Genomic DNA, 20,089 nt, shown 5'->3' with positions numbered 1-20,089 from the left:
GCAATGAGGTTTCAAACAATAAAATTTCTCAGCATTGAGGTTTGTAAGCATTGAGGATTCTAAGCATTGAGGATTCTAAGCTTAGCATAGAGCATACTAAGGATTGAGGATGCTAAGCATTGAGGTTTCTAAGCATTGGGGATTCTACGCGTTGAGGATGCTAAGCACTGAGGATTCTAAGTATTGAGGTTTCTAAGCATTAAGGACTCTGTGCATTGAGGTTTCTAAGCATTGAGGATCCTGAGCTTTGAGGATGCTAAGATATGCATTGAGGATGCTAAGGATTGAGGATGCTAAGCATTGAGGATGCTAAGCATTGAAGTTTCTAAGCTTAGCATTGAGGATTCTAAGCATTCCGGTTTCTAAGCATTGAGGATTCTAAGCCAAGCATTGAGTTTTCTTATCTTTGTGCTTTCTAAACATTAAGGCCTCTATGCTCTGAGGTTTGTAAGCATTAGGGATGCTAAGCATTGTGGATACAGAGCAATAAAATTCCTAAGCAATGAGGATTCTACGCATTGAGGTTTCTATGCAATGCATTGAGGATGCTAAGCATTGAGGTTCCTAAGCAGTGAGGATTCTGAGCTTTGAGGATTCGAAGCTAAGCAATGAGGATGCTAAGCAATGAGGATGCTAAGCATTGAGGATTCTAAGCTATGTAATGGGGATGCTAAGCATTGAGGATGCTAAGCATTGAGGATTCTAAGCATTGAGGATTCTAAGCTAAGCATAGAGCATACTAAGGATTGAGGATGCTAAGAATTGAGGTTTCTAAGCATAGGGGGTTCTACGCATTGAGGATGCTAAGCACTGAGGATTATAAGCATTGAGGTTTCTAAGCAGTGAGGATTCTAAGCATTGAAGTTTCTAAGCAGTGAGGATTCTATGCTAAGCACTGAGGATTCTATGTATTGTGGTTTCTAAGCATTAAGGACTCTGTGCATTGAGGTTCCTAAGCATTGAGGATTCTAAGGATTGAGGATTCTAAGCATTGAGGATTCTAAGCTAGGCATTGTGGATGCTAAGCATTGAGGATGCTAAGCATTGAGGATGCTAAGCATTGAGGATTCTAAGCATTGAGGATTCTAAGCTAAGCATAGAGCATACTAAGGATTGAGGTTTCTAAGTATTGGGGATTCTACGCATTGAGGATGCTAAGCACTGAGGATTCTAAGCATTGAGGTTTCAAAGTAGTGAGTATTCTAAGCTAAGCACTGAGGATGCTAAGTATTGAGTTTTCTAAGCATTAAGGACTCTGTGCATTGAGGTTTCTAAGCACTGAGGATCCTGAGCTTTGAGGATTCTAAGCGAAGCATTGAGAATGCTAAGCATTAAGGACTCTGTCATTTGAGGATTCTAAGCATTCAGGTTTCTAAGCAGTGAAGATTCTAAGCTAAGCACTGAGGATGCTAAGTATTGAGGTTTCTAAGCATTAAGTTCTCTGTGCATTGAGGATTCTAAGCATTGAGCATTCTATGCATTGAGGATGTTAAGCATTGAGGATTCTAAGCATTGAGGTTTCTAAGCTAAGCATTGAGGATTCTAAGCATCGAGTAATCTAAGCATTGAGGATTCTAAGCATTCAGGTTTCTAAGCAGTGAGGATTCGACGCTAAGCACTGAGGATGCTAAGTATTGAGGTTTCTAAGCATTAAGGACTCTGTGCATTGAGGTTTCTAAGCATTGAGGATTCTAAGCATTGAGGATTCTCAGCATTGAGGATTCTAAGCTAGGCATTGTGGATTCTAAGCATTGAGGATTCTAAGCATTGAGGATGCTAAGCGTTGAGGATTCTAAGCATTGAGGATGCTAAGCATTGGGGATGCTAATTATTGAGGATGCTAAGCATTGAGGATTCTAAGCATTGAGGATTCAAAGCATTGAGGATGCTAAGCGTTGAGGATGCTAAGCGTTGAGGATTCTAAGCATTGAGGATTCTAAGCATTGAGGATGCTAAGCATTGAGGATTCTAAGCATCGAGTAATCTAAGCATTGAGGATTCTAAGCATTCAGGTTTCTAAGCAGTGAGGATTCTATACTAAGCACTGAGAATGCTAAGTATTGAGTTTTCTAAGCATTAAGGACTCTGTGCATTGAGGTTTCTAAGTATTGAGGATCCTGAGCTTTGGGGATTCTAAGCTATGCATTGAGGATGCTAAGCATTGAGGATTCTAAGCATTGAGGATTCTAAGCATGGAGGATTCTAAGCATTGAGGATTCTAAGCCAAGCATTGAGTATTCTAATCTTTGAAGATTTTAAGCATTAAGGCCTCTATGCATTTAGGTTTGTAAGCATTTGGGATGCTAAGCAATGAGGTTTCAAATAATAAAATTTCTCAGCATTGAGGTTTGTAAGCATTGAGGATTCTAAGCACTGAGGATTCTATGCTAAGCATAGAGCATACTAAGGATTGAGGATGCTAAACATTGAGGTTTCTAAGCATTGAGGATTCTACGCGTTGAGGATGCTAAGCACTGAGGATTCTAAGCATTGAGGTTTCTAAGCAGTGAGGATTCTAAGCTAAGCAATGAGGATGCTAAGTATTGAGGTTTCTAAGCATTGAGGATTCTATGCATTGAGGATTCTAAACATTGAGGATTCTAAGCCATGCATTGAGTTTTCTAATCTTTGCTGTTTCTAAACATTAAGGCCTCTATGCACTGAGGTTTTTAAGCATTAGGGATGCGAAGCATTGAGGTTTCAGAGCAATAAAATTTCTAAGAAATGAGGATTCTACGCATTGAGGTTTCTAAGCAATGCATGGAGGATGCTAAGCATTGAGGTTCCTAAGCAGTGAGGATTCTGTGCTTTGAGCATTCGAAGCTAAGCAATGAGGATGCTAAGCATTGAGGATGCTAAGCATTGAGGATTCTAAGCTATGTAATGGGGATACAAAGCATTGAGGATGCTAAGCATTGAGGATTCTAAGCATTGAGGATTCTAAGCTAAGCATAGAGCATACTAAGGATTGACGATGCTAAGCATTGAGGTTTCTAAGCATTGGGGATTCTACGCATTGAGGATGCTAAGCACTGAGGATTATAAGCATTGAGGTTTCTAAGCAGTGAGGACTCTGTGCATTGAGGTTCCTAAGCATTGAGGATTCTAAGCATTGAGGATTCTAAGCATTGAGGATTCTAAGCATAGAGGATTCTAAGCCAAGCATTGAGTTTTCTAATCTTTGAGGTTTCTAAGCATTAAGGCCTCTATGCATTGAGGTTTGTAAGCATTTGGGATGCTAAGCAATGAGGTTTCAAACAATAAAATTTCTCAGCATTGAGGCTTGTAAGCATTGAGGATTCTAAGCATTGAGGATTCTAAGCTAAGCATAGAGCATACTAAGGATTGAGGATGCTAAGCATTGAGGATTCTAAGCATTGAGGATTCTAAGCTATGCATTGAGGATTCTCAACATTGAGGATGTTAAGCATTGAGGATTCTAAGCATTGAGTTTTCTAAGCTAAGCATTGAGGATTCTAAGCATTGAGGATTCTAAGCATTGAGGATTCTAAGCACTGAGGATTCTAAGCATTGAGGATTCTAAGCACTGAGGATTCTAAGCATTGAGGATTCTAATCTAGGCATTGAGGATTCTAAGCATTGAGGATTCTAAGCATTGAGGTTTCTAAGCTAAGCATGGAGGATTCTAAGCATTGAGGATGCTATGTATTGAGGATGCTAAGCATTGAGGATGCTAAGCATTGAGGATGCTAAGCATTGAGGATTCTAAGCATTGAGGATTCTAAGCATTGAGGATTCTAAGCATTGAGGATTCTAAGCTAGGCATTGAGGATTCTAAGCATTGAGGATTCTAAGCACTGACGTTTCTAAGCAAAGCATTGAGGTTTCTAAGCATTGAGGATGCTAAGCATTGAGTATGCTAAGCATTGAGGATGCAAAGCATTGAGGATTCTAAGCATTGAGGATTCTAGACATTGAGGATGCTAAGCATTGAGGATGCTAAGCATTGAGGATTCTAAGCATTGAGGATTCTAAGCATAGAGGATTCTAAGCCAAGCATTGAGTTTTCTAATCTTTGAGGTTTCTAAGCATTAAGGCCTCTATGCATTAAGGATTGTAAGCATTTGGAATGCTAAGCAATGAGGTTTCAAACAATAAAATTTCTCAGCATTGAGGCTTGTAAGCATTGAGGATTCTAAGCATTGAGGATTCTAAGCTAAGCATTGAGGATTCTAAACATTGAGGATGTTAAGCATTGAGGATTCTAAGCATTGAGTTTTCTAAGCTAAGCATTGAGGATTCTAAGCATTGAGGATTCTAAGCATTGAGGATTCTAAGCACTGAGGATTCTAAGCATTGTGGATTCTAAGCATTGAGGATTCTAAGCATTGAGGATTCTAATCTAGGCATTGAGGATTCTAAGCATTGAGGATTCTAAGCATTGAGGATTCTAAGCATTGCGGTTTCTAAGGAAAGCATTGAGGTTTCTAAGCATTGAGGATGCTAAGCATTGAGTATGCTAAGCATTGAGGATGCAAAGCATTGAGGATTCTAAGCATTGAGTATTCTAGGCATTGAGGATGCTAAGCATTGAAGATGCTAAGCATTGAGGATTCTAAGCCAAGCATTGAGTTTTCTAATCTTTGTGGTTTCTAAACATTAAGGCCTCTATGCAATGAGGTCTGTAAGCATTAGGGTTGCTAAGCATTGAGGTTTCAGAGCAATAAAATTTCTAAGCAATGAGGATTCTGCGCATTGAGGTTTCTAAGCAATGCATGGAGGATGCTAAGCATTGAGGTTCCTAAGCAGTGAGGATTCTGAGCTTTGAGGATTCTAAGCTAAGCAATGAGGATGCTAAGCAATGAGGATGCTAAGCAATGAGGATGCTAAGCATTGAGGATGCTAAGCATTGAGGATTCTAAGCATTGAGGATTCTAAACATTGAGGATTCTAATCTAGGCATTGAGGATTCTAAGCATTGAGGTTTCTAAGCAAAGGATTCTAAGCTAAGCACTGAGGATGCTAAGGATTGAGGTTTCTAAGCATTAAGGACTCTGTGCATTCAGGTTTCTAAGCATTGAGGATCCTGAGCTTTGAGGATTCTAAGCTATGCATTGAGGATGCTAAGCATTGAGGATTCTAAGCATTGAGGATTCTAAGCATTGAGGATTCTAAGCATTCAGGTTTCTAAGCAGTGAGGATTCTAAGCTATGCACTGAGGATGCTAAGTATTGAGGTTTCTAAGCATTAAGGACTCTGTGCATTGAGGTTTCTAAGCATTAAGGACTCTGTGCATTGAGGTTTCTAAGCTAAGCATTGAGGATGTTAAGCATTGAGGATTCTAAGCATTGAGGATTCTAAGCATTGTGGATTCTAAGCATTGAGGATTCTAAGCTTTGTGGATTCTAAGCATTGAGGATACATAGCATTGAGGATGCCAAGCATTGAGGATGCTAAGCATTGAGGATGCTAAGCATTGAGGATTCTAAGCATTGAGGATTCTAAGCATTGAGGATTCTAAGCATTGAGGTTTCTAAGCTAAGCATTGAGGATGCTAAGCATTGAGGATTCTAAGCATTGAGGATTCTAAGCATTGAGGATTCTAAGCATTGAGGATGCTAAGGATTGAGGTTTCTGAGCTAAGCATTGAGGATTCTAATCATTGAAGATTCTAAGCATTGAGGATTCTAAGCATTGAGGATGCTAAGTATTGAGGTTTCTAAGCATTAAGGACTCTGTGCATTGAGGATTCTAAGCATTGAGGATTCTAAGCATTGAGGATTCTAAGCATTAAGGATTCTCAGCATTGAGGATTCTAAGCAGTGAGGATTCTAAGCATTGAGGTTTCTAAGGTAAGCATTGAGCATTCTAAGCATTGAGGATTCTAAGCATTGAGGTTTCTAAGCTAAGCATTGATGATACGAAGCATTGAGTATTCTAACTATTGCGGATTCTAAGCAATGCATGGAGGATGCTAAGCATTGAAGATTCTAAGCATTGAGGATTCTAAGCATTGAGGATTCTAAGCCAAGCATTGAGTTTTCTAATCTTTGAGGTTTCTAAGCATTAAGGCCTCTATGCGTTGAGGTTTGTAAGCATTTGGGATGCTAAGCAATGAGGTTTCAAATAATAAAATTTCTCAGCATTGAGGTTTGTAAGCATTGAGGATTCTAAGCTAAGCATAGAGCATACTAAGGATTGAGGATGCTAAACATTGAGGTTTCTAAGCATTGGGCATTCTACGCGTTGAGGATGCTATGCACTGAGGATTCTAAGCATTGAGGTTTCTAAGCAAAGGATTCTAAGCTAAGCACAGAGGATGCTAAGTATTGAGGTTTCTAAGCATTAAGGACTCTGTGCATTGAGGTTTCTAAGCATTGAGGATCCTGAGCTTTGAGGATTCTAAGCTATGCATTGAGGATGCTAAGCATTGAGGATTCTAAGCATTGAGGATTCTAAGCATGGAGGATTCTAAGCATTGAGGATTCTAAGCCAAGCATTGAGTATTCTAATCTTTGAGTTTTCTAAGCATTAAGGCCTCTATGTATTGAGGTTTGTAAGCATTTGGGATGCTAAGCAATGAGGTTTCAAACAATAAAATTTCTCAGCATTGAGGTTTGTAAGCATTGAGGATTCTAAGCACTGAGGATTCTAAGCTAAGCATAGAGCATACTAAGGATTGAGGATGCTAAGCATTGAGGTTTCGAAGCATTGGGGATTCTACGCGTTGAGGATGCTAAGCACTGAGGATTCTAAGCATTGAGGTTTCTAAGCAGTGAGGATTCTAAGATAAGCACTGAGGATGCTAAGTATTGAGGTTTCTAAGCATTAAGGACTCTGTGCATTGAGGTTTCTAAGCATTGAGGATCCTGAACTTTGAGGATTCTAAGATATGCATTGAGGATGCTAAGCATTGAGGCTGTTAAGCATTGAGGATTCTAAGCATTGAGTTTTCTAAGCTAAGCATTGAGGATGCTAAGCATTGAGGATTCTAAGCATTGAGGATTCTAAGCATTGGGGATGCTAAGCATTGAGGATTCTAAGCATTGAGGAATCTAAGCATTGAGGATTCTAATCTAGGCATTGAGCATTCTAAGCATTGAGGATTTTAAGCATTGAGGTTTCTAAGCAAAGCATTGAGGATTCTAAGCATTGAGGATTCTACGCAATGAGGATGCTAAGCATTGAGGATTCTAGGCATTGAGGATGCTAAGCATTGAGGATGCTAAGCATTGAGGATGCTAAGCCAAGCATTGAGTTTTCTAATCTTTGTTGTTTCTAAACATTAAGCCTTCTATGCAATGAGGTTTGTAAGCATTAGGGTTGCTAAGCATTGAGGTTTCAGAGCAATAAAATTTCTAAGCAATGAGGATTCTGCGCATTGAGGTTTCTAAGCAATGCATGGAGGTTGCTAAGCATTGAGGTTCCTAAGCAGTGAGGATTCTGAGCATTGAGGATTCTAAGCTAAGCAATGAGGATGCTAAGCAATGAGGATGCTAAGCATTGAGGATGCTAAGCATTGAGGATGCTAAGCATTGAGGATTCTAAGCATTGAGGTTTCTAAGCTAAGCATTGATGATGCGAAGCATTGAGGATTCTAACTATTGAGGATTCTAAGCAATGCATGGAGGATGCTAAGCATTGAGGATTCTAAGCATTGAGGATTCTAAGCTATGCATGGAGTATTCTAAGCATTGAGGATTCTAAGCATTGAGGATCCTAAGCCAAGCATTGAGTTTTCTAATCTTTGAGGTTTGTAAGCATTAAGGCCTCTATGCATTGAGGTTTGTAAGCATTTGGGATGCTAAACAATGAGGTTTCAAACAATAAAATTTCTCAGCATTAAGGTTTGTAAGCATTGAGGATTCTAAGCATTGAGGATTCTAAGCACGGAGGATTCTAAGCATTGAGGATTCTAAGCATTGAGGATTCTAATCTAGGCATTGAGGATTCTAAGCATTGAGGATGCTAAGCATTGAGGATTCTAAGCATTGAGGATTCTAAGTATTGAGGTTTCTAAGCAGTGAGGATTCTAAGATAAGCACTGAGGATGCTAAGTATTGAGGTTTCTAAGCATTAAGGACTCTGTGCATTGAGGTTTCTAAGCAATGAGGATGCTAAGCATTGAGGATGCTAAGCATTGAGGCTGTTAAGCATTGAGGATGCTAAGCATTGAGTTTTCTAAGCTAAGCATTGAGGATGCTAAGCATTGAGGATTCTAAGCATTGAGGATGCTAAGCATTGAGGATGCTAAGAATTGAGGATGCTAAGCATTGAGGATTCTAAGCATTGAGGATTCTAAGCATTGAGGTTTCTAAGCAAAGCATTGAGGTTTCTAAGTATTGAGGATGCTAAGCATTGAGGATGCTAAGCATTGAGGATGCTAAGCATTGAGGATTCTAAGCATTGAGGTTGCTAAGCATTGAGGATGCTAAGCTTTGAGGATGCTAAGCATTGAGGATTCTAAGCATTGAGGATGCTAAGCATTGAGGATTCCAAGCATTGAGGATGTTAAGCATTGAGGATGCTAAGCATTGAGGATTCTAAGCATTGAGGATTCTAAGCTATGTAATGAGGATGCTAAGCATTGAGGATTCTAAGTATTGAGGTTTCTAAGCTAAGCATTGAGGACGCGAAGCATTGAGGATTCTAACTATTGAGGATTCTAAGCAATGCATGGAGGACTCTAAGCATTGAGGATTCTAAGCGTTGAGGATTCTAAGCATTGAGGTTTCTAAGCAAAGCATTGAGGATTCTAAGCATTGAGGATTCTAAGCTATGCATTGAAAATTCTAAACATTGAGGATGTTAAGCATTGAGGATTCTAAGCATTGAGGTTTCTAAGCTAAGCATTGAGGATTCTAAGCATTGAGGATTCTATGCATTCAGGTTTCTATTCAGTGAGGATTCTAAGCTAAGCACTGAGGATGCTAAGTATTGAGGTTTCTAAGCATTAGGGACTCTGTGCATTGCGGTTTCTAAGCATTGAGGATTCTAAGCATTGAGGATTCTAAGCCAAGCATTGAGTTTTCTAATCTTTGAGGTTTCTAAACATTAAGGCCTCTATGCACTGAGGTTTGTAAGCATTGAGGATGCTAAGCATTGAGGATGCTAAGCATTGAGGATTCTAAGCATTGAGGATGCTAAGCATTGAGGATTATAAGCTTTGAGGATGCTAAGCATTGAGGTTTCTAAGCACCGAGGATTCTAAGCTAAGCAATGAGGATGCAAAGCATTGAGGATGCTAAGCATTGAGGATGCTAAGCATTGAGGATTCTAAGCTTTTTGGATTCTAAGATATGTAATGAGGATGCTAAGCATTGAGGATTCTAAGCATTGAGGATGCTAAGCATTGAGGATGCTAAGCACCGAGGATTCTAATCTAAGCAATGAGGATGCTAAGCATTGAGGATGCTAAGCATTGAGGATTCTAAGCATTGAGGATTCTAAGCCAAGCATTGAATTTTCTAATCTTTGAGGTTAATAAGCATTTGGGACTCTATGCATTGAGGTTTGTAAGCATTGAGGATTCTAAGCAATGAGGTTTCAAACAATGAAATTTCTCAGCATTGACGTTTGTAAGCATTGAGGATTCTAAGCATTGAGTATTCTTAGCTAAGCATAGAGCAAACTAATGATTGAGTATGCTAAGCATTGAGGTTTCTAAGCATTGGGGATTCTACGTGTTGAGGATGCTAAGCATTGAGGATTCTAAGCATTGAGGTTTCTAAGCATTGAGGATTCTAAGCTATGCATTGAGGATTCTAAACATTGAGGATGTTAAGCATTGAGGATTCTAAGCATTGAGGTTTCTAAGCATTCAGGTTTCTAAGCAGTGAGGATTCTAAGCTAAGCACTGAGGATACTAAGTATTGAGGTTTCTAAGCATTAAGGATGCTAAGCATTGAGGATTCCAAGCATTGAGGATTCTAAGCATTGAGGATTCTAAGCATTGAGGATTCTCAGCTAAGCATAGAGCATACTAAGGATTGAGGTTTCTAAGTATTGGGGATTCTACGCATTGAGGATGCTAAGCACTGAGGATTCTAAGCATTGAGGTTTCTAAGTAGTGAGTATTCTAAGCTAAGCACTGAGGATGCTAAGTATTGAGTTTTCTAAGCATTAAGGACTCTGTGCATTGAGGTTTCTAAGCACTGAGGATCCTGAGCTTTGAGGATTCTAAGCGAAGCATTGAGAATGCTAAGCATTAAGGACTCTGTGATTTGAGGATTCTAAGCATTCAGGTTTCTAAGCAGTGAAGATTCTAAGCTAAGCACTGAGGATGCTAAGTATTGAGGTTTCTAAGCATTAAGTTCTCTGTGCATTGAGGATTCTAAGCATTGAGGATTCTAAGCATTGAGCATTCTATGCATTGAGGATGTTAAGCATTGAGGATTCTAAGCATTGAGGTTTCTAAGCTAAGCATTGAGGATTCTAAGCATCGAGTAATCTAAGCATTGAGGATTCTAAGCATTCAGGTTTCTAAGCAGTGAGGATTCGACGCTAAGCACTGAGGATGCTAAGTATTGAGGTTTCTAAGCATTAAGGACTCTGTGCATTGAGGTTTCTAAGCATTGAGGATTCTAAGCATTGAGGATTCTCAGCATTGAGGATTCTAAGCTAGGCATTGTGGATTCTAAGCATTGAGGATTCTAAGCGTTGAGGATGCTAAGCGTTGAGGATTCTAAGCATTGAGGATGCTAAGCATTGGGGATGCTAAGTATTGAGGATGCTAAGCATTGAGGATTCTAAGCATTGAGGATTCAAAGCATTGAGGATGCTAAGCGTTGAGGATGCTAAGCGTTGAGGATTCTAAGCATTGAGGATTCTAAGCATTGAGGATGCTAAGCATTGAGGATTCTAAGCATCGAGTAATCTAAGCATTGAGGATTCTAAGCATTCAGGTTTCTAAGCAGTGAGGATTCTATACTAAGCACTGAGAATGCTAAGTATTGAGTTTTCTAAGCATTAAGGACTCTGTGCATTGAGGTTTCTAAGTATTGAGGATCCTGAGCTTTGGGGATTCTAAGCTATGCATTGAGGATGCTAAGCATTGAGGATTCTAAGCATTGAGGATTCTAAGCATGGAGGATTCTAAGCATTGAGGATTCTAAGCCAAGCATTGAGTATTCTAATCTTTGAAGATTCTAAGCATTAAGGCCTCTATGCATTTAGGTTTGTAAGCATTTGGGATGCTAAGCAATGAGGTTTCAAATAATAAAATTTCTCAGCATTGAGGTTTGTAAGCATTGAGGATTCTAAGCACTGAGGATTCTAAGCTAAGCATAGAGCATACTAAGGATTGAGGATGCTAAACATTGAGGTTTCTAAGCATTGAGGATTCTAAGCACTCAGGTTTCTAAGCAGTGAGGATTCTACGCTAAGCACTGAGGATGCTAAGTATTGAGGTTTCTAAGCATTAAGGACTCTGTGCATTGAGGTTTCTAAGCATTGAGGATTCTAAGCATTGGGGATTCTAAGCATTGAGGATTCTAAGCATTGAGGATTCTCAGCATTGAGGATTCTAAGCTAGGCATTGTGGATTCTAAGCATTGAGGTTTCTAAGCATTGAGGATGCTAAGCATTGAGGATTCTAAGCATTGAGGATTCTAAGCATTGAGGATTCTAAGCATTGAGGTTTCTAAGCATTGAGGATTCTAAGCATTGAGGATGCTATGCATTGAGGATTCTAAGCATTGAGGATGCTATGCATTGAGGATTCTAAGCTAAGCATTGAGGATGCTAAGCATTGAGGATTCTAACTATTGAGGATTCTAAGCAATGCATGGAGGATGCTAAGCATTGAGGATTCTAAGCATTGGGGATTCTAAGCATTGAGGATTCTAACCCAAGCATTGATTTTTCTAATCTTTGAAGATTCTAAGCATTAAGGCCTCTATGCATTTAGGTTTGTAAGCATTTGGGATGCTAAGCAATGAGGTTTCAAATAATAAAATTTCTCAGCATTGAGGTTTGTAAGCATTGAGGATTCTAAGCACTGAGGATTCTATGCTAAGCATAGAGCATACTAAGGATTGAGGATGCTAAACATTGAGGTTTCTAAGCATTGGGCATTCAACGCGTTGAGGATGCTATGCACTGAGGATTCTAAGCATTGAGGTTTCTAAGCAAAGGATTCTAAGCTAAGCACTGAGGATGCTAAGGATTGAGGTTTCTAAGCATTAAGGACTCTGTGCATTCAGGTTTCTAAGCATTGAGGATCCTGAGCTTTGAGGATTCTAAGCTATGCATTGAGGATGCTAAGCATTGAGGATTCTAAGCATTGAGGATTCTAAGCATTGAGGATTCTAAGCATTCAGGTTTCTAAGCAGTGAGGATTCTAAGCTATGCACTGAGGATGCTAAGTATTGAGGTTTCTAAGCATTAAGGACTCTGTGCATTGAGGTTTCTAAGCATTAAGGACTCTGTGCATTGAGGTTTCTAAGCTAAGCATTGAGGATGTTAAGCATTGAGGATTCTAAGCATTGAGGATTCTAAGCATTGAGGATTCTAAGCATTGAGGATTCTAAGCTTTGTGGATTCTAAGCATTGAGGATACATAGCATTGAGGATGCCAAGCATTGAGGATGCTAAGCATTGAGGATTCTAAGCATTGAGGATTCTAAGCATTGAGGATTCTAAGCATTGAGGTTTCTAAGCTAAGCATTGAGGATGCTAAGCATTGAGGATTCTAAGCATTGAGGATTCTAAGCATTGAGGATTCTAAGCATTGAGGATGCTAAGGATTGAGGTTTCTGAGCTAAGCATTGAGGATTCTAATCATTGAAGATTCTAAGCATTGAGGATTCTAAGCATTGAGGATGCTAAGTATTGAGGTTTCTAAGCATTAAGGACTCTGTGCATTGAGGATTCTAAGCATTGAGGATTCTAAGCATTGAGGATTCTAAGCATTAAGGATTCTCAGCATTGAGGATTCTAAGCAGTGAGGATTCTAAGCATTGAGGTTTCTAAGGTAAGCATTGAGCATTCTAAGCATTGAGGATTCTAAGCATTGAGGTTTCTAAGCTAAGCATTGATGATACGAAGCATTGAGTATTCTAACTATTGCGGATTCTAAGCAATGCATGGAGGATGCTAAGCATTGAAGATTCTAAGCATTGAGGATTCTAAGCCAAGCATTGAGTTTTCTAATCTTTGAGGTTTCTAAGCATTAAGGCCTCTATGCGTTGAGGTTTGTAAGCATTTGGGATGCTAAGCAATGAGGTTTCAAATAATAAAATTTCTCAGCATTGAGGTTTGTAAGCATTGAGGATTCTAAGCATTGAGGATTCTAAGCTAAGCATAGAGCATACTAAGGATTGAGGATGCTAAACATTGAGGTTTCTAAGCATTGGGCATTCTACGCGTTGAGGATGCTATGCACTGAGGATTCTAAGCATTGAGGTTTCTAAGCAAAGGATTCTAAGCTAAGCACAGAGGATGCTAAGTATTGAGGTTTCTAAGCATTAAGGACTCTGTGCATTGAGGTTTCTAAGCATTGAGGATCCTGAGCTTTGAGGATTCTAAGCTATGCATTGAGGATGCTAAGCATTGAGGATTCTAAGCATTGAGGATTCTAAGCATGGAGGATTCTAAGCATTGAGGATTCTAAGCCAAGCATTGAGTATTCTAATCTTTGAGTTTTCTAAGCATTAAGGCCTCAATGTATTGAGGTTTGTAAGCATTTGGGATGCTAAGCAATGAGGTTTCAAACAATAAAATTTCTCAGCATTGAGGTTTGTAAGCATTGAGGATTCTAAGCATTGAGGATTCTAAGCTAAGCATAGAGCATACTAAGGATTGAGGATGCTAAGCATTGAGGTTTCTAAGCATTGGGGATTCTACGCGTTGAGGATGCTAAGCACTGAGGATTCTAAGCACTGAGGTTTCTAAGCAGTGAGGATTCTAAGCTAAGCACTGAGGATGCTAAGTATTGAGGTTTCTAAGCATTAAGGACTCTGTGCATTGAGGTTTCTAAGCATTGAGGATCCTGAGCTTTGAGGATTCTAAGCATTGACGATTCTAAGCACTGAGGATTCTAAGCATTGAGGATTCTAAGCATCGAGGATTCTAAGCATCGAGGATTCTAAGCTAGGCATTGAGGATTCTAAGCATTGAGGATTCTAAGCATTGAGGATTCTAAGCAATGAGGATTCTAAGCATTGAGGATTCTAAGCATCGAGGATTCTAAGCTAGGCATTGAGGATTCTAAGCATTGAGGATTCTAAGCATTGAGGATTCTAAGCATTGAGGATTCTAAGCATTGAGGTTTCTAAGCAAACATTGAGGATTCTAAGCATTGAGGATTCTAAGCATTCAGGTTTCTAAGCAGTGAGGATTCTAAGCATTGAGGATTCTAAGCACTGAGGATTCTAAGCAGTGAGGATTCTAAGCATTGAGGATTCTATGCATTGAGGATGCTAAGCTAAGCATAGAGCATACTAAGGATTGAGGATGCTAAACATTGAGGTTTCTAAGCATTGGGCATTCTACGCGTTGAGGATGCTATGCACTGAGGATTCTAAGCATTGAGGTTTCTAAGCAAAGGATTCTAAGCTAAGCACAGAGGATGCTAAGTATTGAGGTTTCTAAGCATTAAGGACTCTGTGCATTGAGGTTTCTAAGCATTGAGGATCCTGAGCTTTGAGGATTCTAAGCTATGCATTGAGGATGCTAAGCATTGAGGATTCTAAGCATTGAGGATTCTAAGCATGGAGGATTCTAAGCATTGAGGATTCTAAGCCAAGCATTGAGTATTCTAATCTTTGAGTTTTCTAAGCATTAAGGCCTCAATGTATTGAGGTTTGTAAGCATTTGGGATGCTAAGCAATGAGGTTTCAAACAATAAAATTTCTCAGCATTGAGGTTTGTAAGCATTGAGGATTCTAAGCATTGAGGATTCTAAGCTAAGCATAGAGCATACTAAGGATTGAGGATGCTAAGCATTGAGGTTTCTAAGCATTGGGGATTCTACGCGTTGAGGATGCTAAGCACTGAGGATTCTAAGCACTGAGGTTTCTAAGCAGTGAGGATTCTAAGCTAAGCACTGAGGATGCTAAGTATTGAGGTTTCTAAGCATTAAGGACTCTGTGCATTGAGGTTTCTAAGCATTGAGGATCCTGAGCTTTGAGGATTCTAAGCATTGACGATTCTAAGCACTGAGGATTCTAAGCATTGAGGATTCTAAGCATCGAGGATTCTAAGCATCGAGGATTCTAAGCTAGGCATTGAGGATTCTAAGCATTGAGGATTCTAAGCATTGAGGATTCTAAGCAATGAGGATTCTAAGCATTGAGGATTCTAAGCATCGAGGATTCTAAGCTAGGCATTGAGGATTCTAAGCATTGAGGATTCTAAGCATTGAGGATTCTAAGCATTGAGGATTCTAAGCATTGAGGTTTCTAAGCTAAGCATTGAGGATTCTAAGCATTGAGGATGCTAAGCATTGACGATTCTAAGCATTGAGGATGCTAAGCATTGAGGATGCTAAGCATTGAGGATTCTAAGCATTGCGGATTCTATGCATTGAGGATTCTAAGCATTGAGGATTATAAGCATTGAGGATTCTAAGCTATGTAATGAGGTTCTAAGCATTGAGGATTCTAAGCTATGCATGGTGGATTCTAAGCATTGAAGATTCTAAGCATTGAGGATTCTAAGCATTGAGGATTCTAAGCCAAGCATTGAGTTTTCTAATCTTTGAGGTTTCTAAGCATTAAGGCCTCTATGCATTGAGTTTTGTAAGCATTTGGGATGCTAAGCAATGAGGTTTCAAACAATAAAATTTCTCAGCATTGATGTTTGTAAGCATTGAGGATTCTAAGCATTGAGGATTCTAAGCTAAGCATAGAGCATGCTAAGGATTGAGGATGCTAAGCATTGAGGTTTCTAAGCATTGGGGATTCTACGCGTTGAGGATGCTAAGCACTGAGGATTATAAGCGTTGAGGTTTCTAAGCAGTGAGGATTCTAAGCTAAGCACTGAGGATTCTAAGCATTGAGGATTCTAAGCATTGAGGATTCTAAGCATTGATGATTCTAAGCTGAGCGTTGAGGATTCTAAGCATTTAGGTTTCTAAGCCAAGCACTGAGTTTTCTAATCTTTGAGGTTTCTAAGCATTAAGGCCTCTATGCATTGAGGTTTGTAAGCATTTGGGATGCTAAGCATTGGGGTTTCAAAGCAATGAAATTTCTCAGCGTTGAGGATTCTAAGGAATGAGGATTCTAGGCATTGAGGGTTCTAAGAAATGCATGGATGATGCTAAGAATTGTGGATTCTAAGCATTGAGGATTCTAAGCTAAGCATAGAGCATATTAAGGATTGTGGATGCTAAGCATTGAGGTTTCTAAGCATTGGGGATTCTACGCGTTGAGGATGCTATGCACTGCGGATTCTAAGCATTGAGGTTTCTAAGCATTGAGGATTCTAAGCTAAGCACTGAGGATGCTAAGTATTGAGGTTTCTAAACATTATGGATTCTGTGCATTGAGGTTTCTAAGCATTGAGGTTTCTAAGCATTGAGGATTCTAAGCTAAGCATTGAGGATTCTAAGCATTGAGGATTCTAAGCTATGCATTGAGGATTCTAAGCATTTAGGACTTTAAGCATTGAAGTTTCTATGCAATAAGGTTTCTCAGCATTGAGGATTCTGAGAAATGACCATTCTACACATTGAAGATTTTACGCGTTGAGGTATCTAAGCTAAGCATTGAGGATGTGAAGCATTGAGAATTCTAACTATTGAGGATTCTATTTTAAGCATTGAGGATTCTAAGCATTGAGGATTCTGAGCTGTGCATTGAGGATTCTAAGCATTGAGGATTCTAAGGTATGCATTGATGATTCTTAGCATTTAGTACTTTAAGCATTGAGGTTTCTAAGCAATAAGGTTTCTCAGCATTGAGGATTCTAAGAAATGAGCATTCTACACATTGAAGATTTTACGTGTTTAGGTTTCTAAGCATTGAGGATTCTAAGGTATGCATTGAGGATGCTAAGCAATGAGGATGCTAAGCATTGTGGATTCTATGTATTGAGGATTCTATGCATTAAGGACTCTAAGCATTGAGGTTTCTAAGCTTTAAGGTCTCTATGCATTGAGGTTTCTAAGTATTGAGGATTCTAAGCCAAGCATTGAGTTTTCTAATCTTTGAGGTTTCTAAGCATTAAGGCCTCTATGCATTGAGGTTTCTAAGCATTAGGGATGCTAAGTATTGAGGTTTCCAAGCAATAAAATTTCTCAGCGTTGAGGATTCTAAGCTATGAGGATTCTAGGCATTGAGGTTTCTAAGCAGTGCATGGAGGATGCTAAGCATTGAGGATTCTAAGCATTGAGGATTCTAAGCTAAGCATAGAGCATACTAAGGATTGAGGATGCTATGCATTGAGGTTTCTAAGCATTGGGGATTCTACGCATTGAGGATGCTAAGCACTGAGGATTATAAGCGTTGAGGTTTCTAAGCAGTGAGGATTCTAAGCTAAGCTCTGAGGATGCTTAGTATTGAGGTTTCTAAGCATTAAGGACTCTGTGCATTGAGGTTTTTAAGCATTGAGGATCCTGAGCTTTGAGGATTCTAAGCTAAGCATTGAGGATGCTAAGCGTTGAGGATGCTAAGCATTCAGGATTCTAAGCTATGCATTGAGGATTCTAAGCAATGAGGATTCTAAGTATTGACGATTCTAAGCTCTGATGTGAGGATGCAACACGTTGAGGTTTCTAAGCATTTAGGGCTCTTATCATTGAGGATTCTAAGCATTGAAGATTCTACGTTGAGCATTTAGGTTTCTAAGCAATGAGGTTTCTAAGCATCGAGGATTCCAAGCATTGAGGTTTCTAAGCTTGGCATTGAGTATTCTAAGTATTGAGGTTTCTCAGTGTTGAGGATTCTAAGCAATGAGGATTGTATGCGTTGAGGATTTTATGCATTTAGGGTTCTAAACTAAGCACTGAGGATTCTGAGCATTGAGGGTGCAAAGCGTTGAGGTTTCTAAGCATTGAGGTTACTAAAAATTAAGGTCTCTAAGCTATAAAGTTTCTAATCATTGAGGATACTAAGCATTGAGGTTACTAAAAATTAAGGACTCTATGCATTGAGTTTTTTATGCATTGTGGATGCTAAGCATTGAGGATTCTAAGCTTTGAGTATTATAAGCATTGTGGATTCTAAGCATCGAGGAATCTAAGCTAAGCATTGAGGATGCTAAGGATTGAGGTTTCTAAGCATTGAGTGTTCTAAGGTTTGAGGATTTCAAGCTAAGCATTGCGGTTGGTAAGCATTGAGGTTTCTAGGCATTGAGGATTCTTAGCATTGAGGATGCTAAGCATTGAGGATTCTAAGCATTGAGGATTCTAAGCTAGGCATTGAGGATTCTAAGCATTGAGGATGCTAATCATTGAGGATTCCCAGCATTGAGGATTCTAAGCTAAGCATGTAGGATTCTAAGTATTGAGGTTTCTCAGTGTTGAGGATTCTAAGCAATGAGGATTCTATGCATTGAGGATTTTATGCATTGAGGGTTCTAAACTAAGCACTGAGGATGCTGAGCATTGAGAGTGCAAAGCACTGAGGTTTCTAAGCATTTAGGTTACTAAAAATTAAGGTCTCTAAGCTATGAGGTTTCTAATCATTGAGGATACTAAGCATTGAGGTTTCTACTCATTAAGGACTCCATGCATTGAGTATTTTATGCATTGAGGATGCTAAGGATTGAGGTTTCTAAGCATTGAGTGTTCTAAGCTTTGAGGACTTTAAGCTAAGCATTGCGGTTGGTAAGCATTGAGGTTTCTAGGCATTGAGGATTCTATGCTTTGAGGATTCTTAGCATTGAGGATGCTATGCATTGAGGTTTCTGAGTATTTCAGATTCTGAGCATTGAGGATTCTAAGCTAAGCATTGAGGGTGCTAAGCAATGAGGATTCTCAGCATTGAGGATGCTAAGCACTGAGGATTCTCATCATTGAGGATTCTCAGCATTGAGGTTTCTAAGCATTAAGAACTTTAAGCATTGAGGATTCTAAGCATTGATCATTCTAAGCATTAAGGGCTCTATGCATTGAGGTTTCTAAGCTTTAAGGGTGCTAAGCATTGAGGTTTCAAAGCAATAAGGTTTCTCAGCATTGAGGATTCTAAGCAATGAGGATTCTAAGCATTGAGGATTCTGCGCATTGAGGTTTCTAAGCTAAACATTGAGGATGCTGAGCATTGAGGATGCAAAGCATTGAGGATTCTAAGCATTGAAGTTTCTAAGCACTGAGGACTCTATGCTTTGAGGTTTCTAAGCATCGAGGTTTCTAAGCATTGATGATTCTAAGCATTAAGGACTCTATGCATTGAGGTTTCTAAGCACTAAGGACTCTATGCTTTGAGGTTTCTAAGCATTTAGGTTTCTAAGCATTGAGGATTCTAATCATTGAGGATGCTAAGCTAAGCATTGAGGATGCTAAGCATTGAGGATTCTAGGCACTGAGGATTCTAAGCATTGGGGATACGAAGCTACGCAGTGAGGGTGATAAGCATTGAGGTTTCTAAGCATTAAGGACTCTATGCATTGAGATTTTTAAGCATTGATGATGCTAAGCATTGAGGATTTTATGCTTTGAGAATGCAAAGCAATGAGCTCTCTAAGCATTGAGGATTCTAAGCATTGACGATTCTAAGCACTGAGGATTCTAAGCATTGAAGATTCTAAACTAAGCATTGAGGTTTCTAAGCAATGAGAATTCTAAGCAATGAGAATTCTAAGCTAAGCATTGAGGTTGCTTAACATTGAGTAAGCTAAGCATTGGGGTGTCTAAGCATTAAGGACTCTATGCATAGAGTTTTCTAAGCATTGAGGATTCTAAGCTGTGCATTGAGGATGCTAAGCATTGATGTTTCTAAGCATTGAGGTTTCTAAGCATTGAGGTTTCTAAGCATTGAGGATTCTCTGTTAAGCATTGGAATTCTAAGCATTGAGGATTCTATGCATTGATTGTTCTAAGCCATTGAGGGATCTAAACATTGAGTGTTCTAAGCATTGAGGATTCTAAGTAAAGCATTGAGGCTTCTCATCATTGAGGATTCTTTGCAGACTTGTTTCCCTATCCTTCGCTATAGGTATGCTTTTGTTTCATCAGGTATTAGTTCAC

Source organism: Coturnix japonica, chromosome 13 (assembly GCF_054131305.1).
Source record: "Coturnix japonica strain WE chromosome 13, WE-NBRP24, whole genome shotgun sequence".
In the NCBI taxonomy this organism is placed as follows: domain Eukaryota; kingdom Metazoa; phylum Chordata; class Aves; order Galliformes; family Phasianidae; genus Coturnix; species Coturnix japonica.
Note: the sequence above shows the minus strand (reverse complement) of the source record.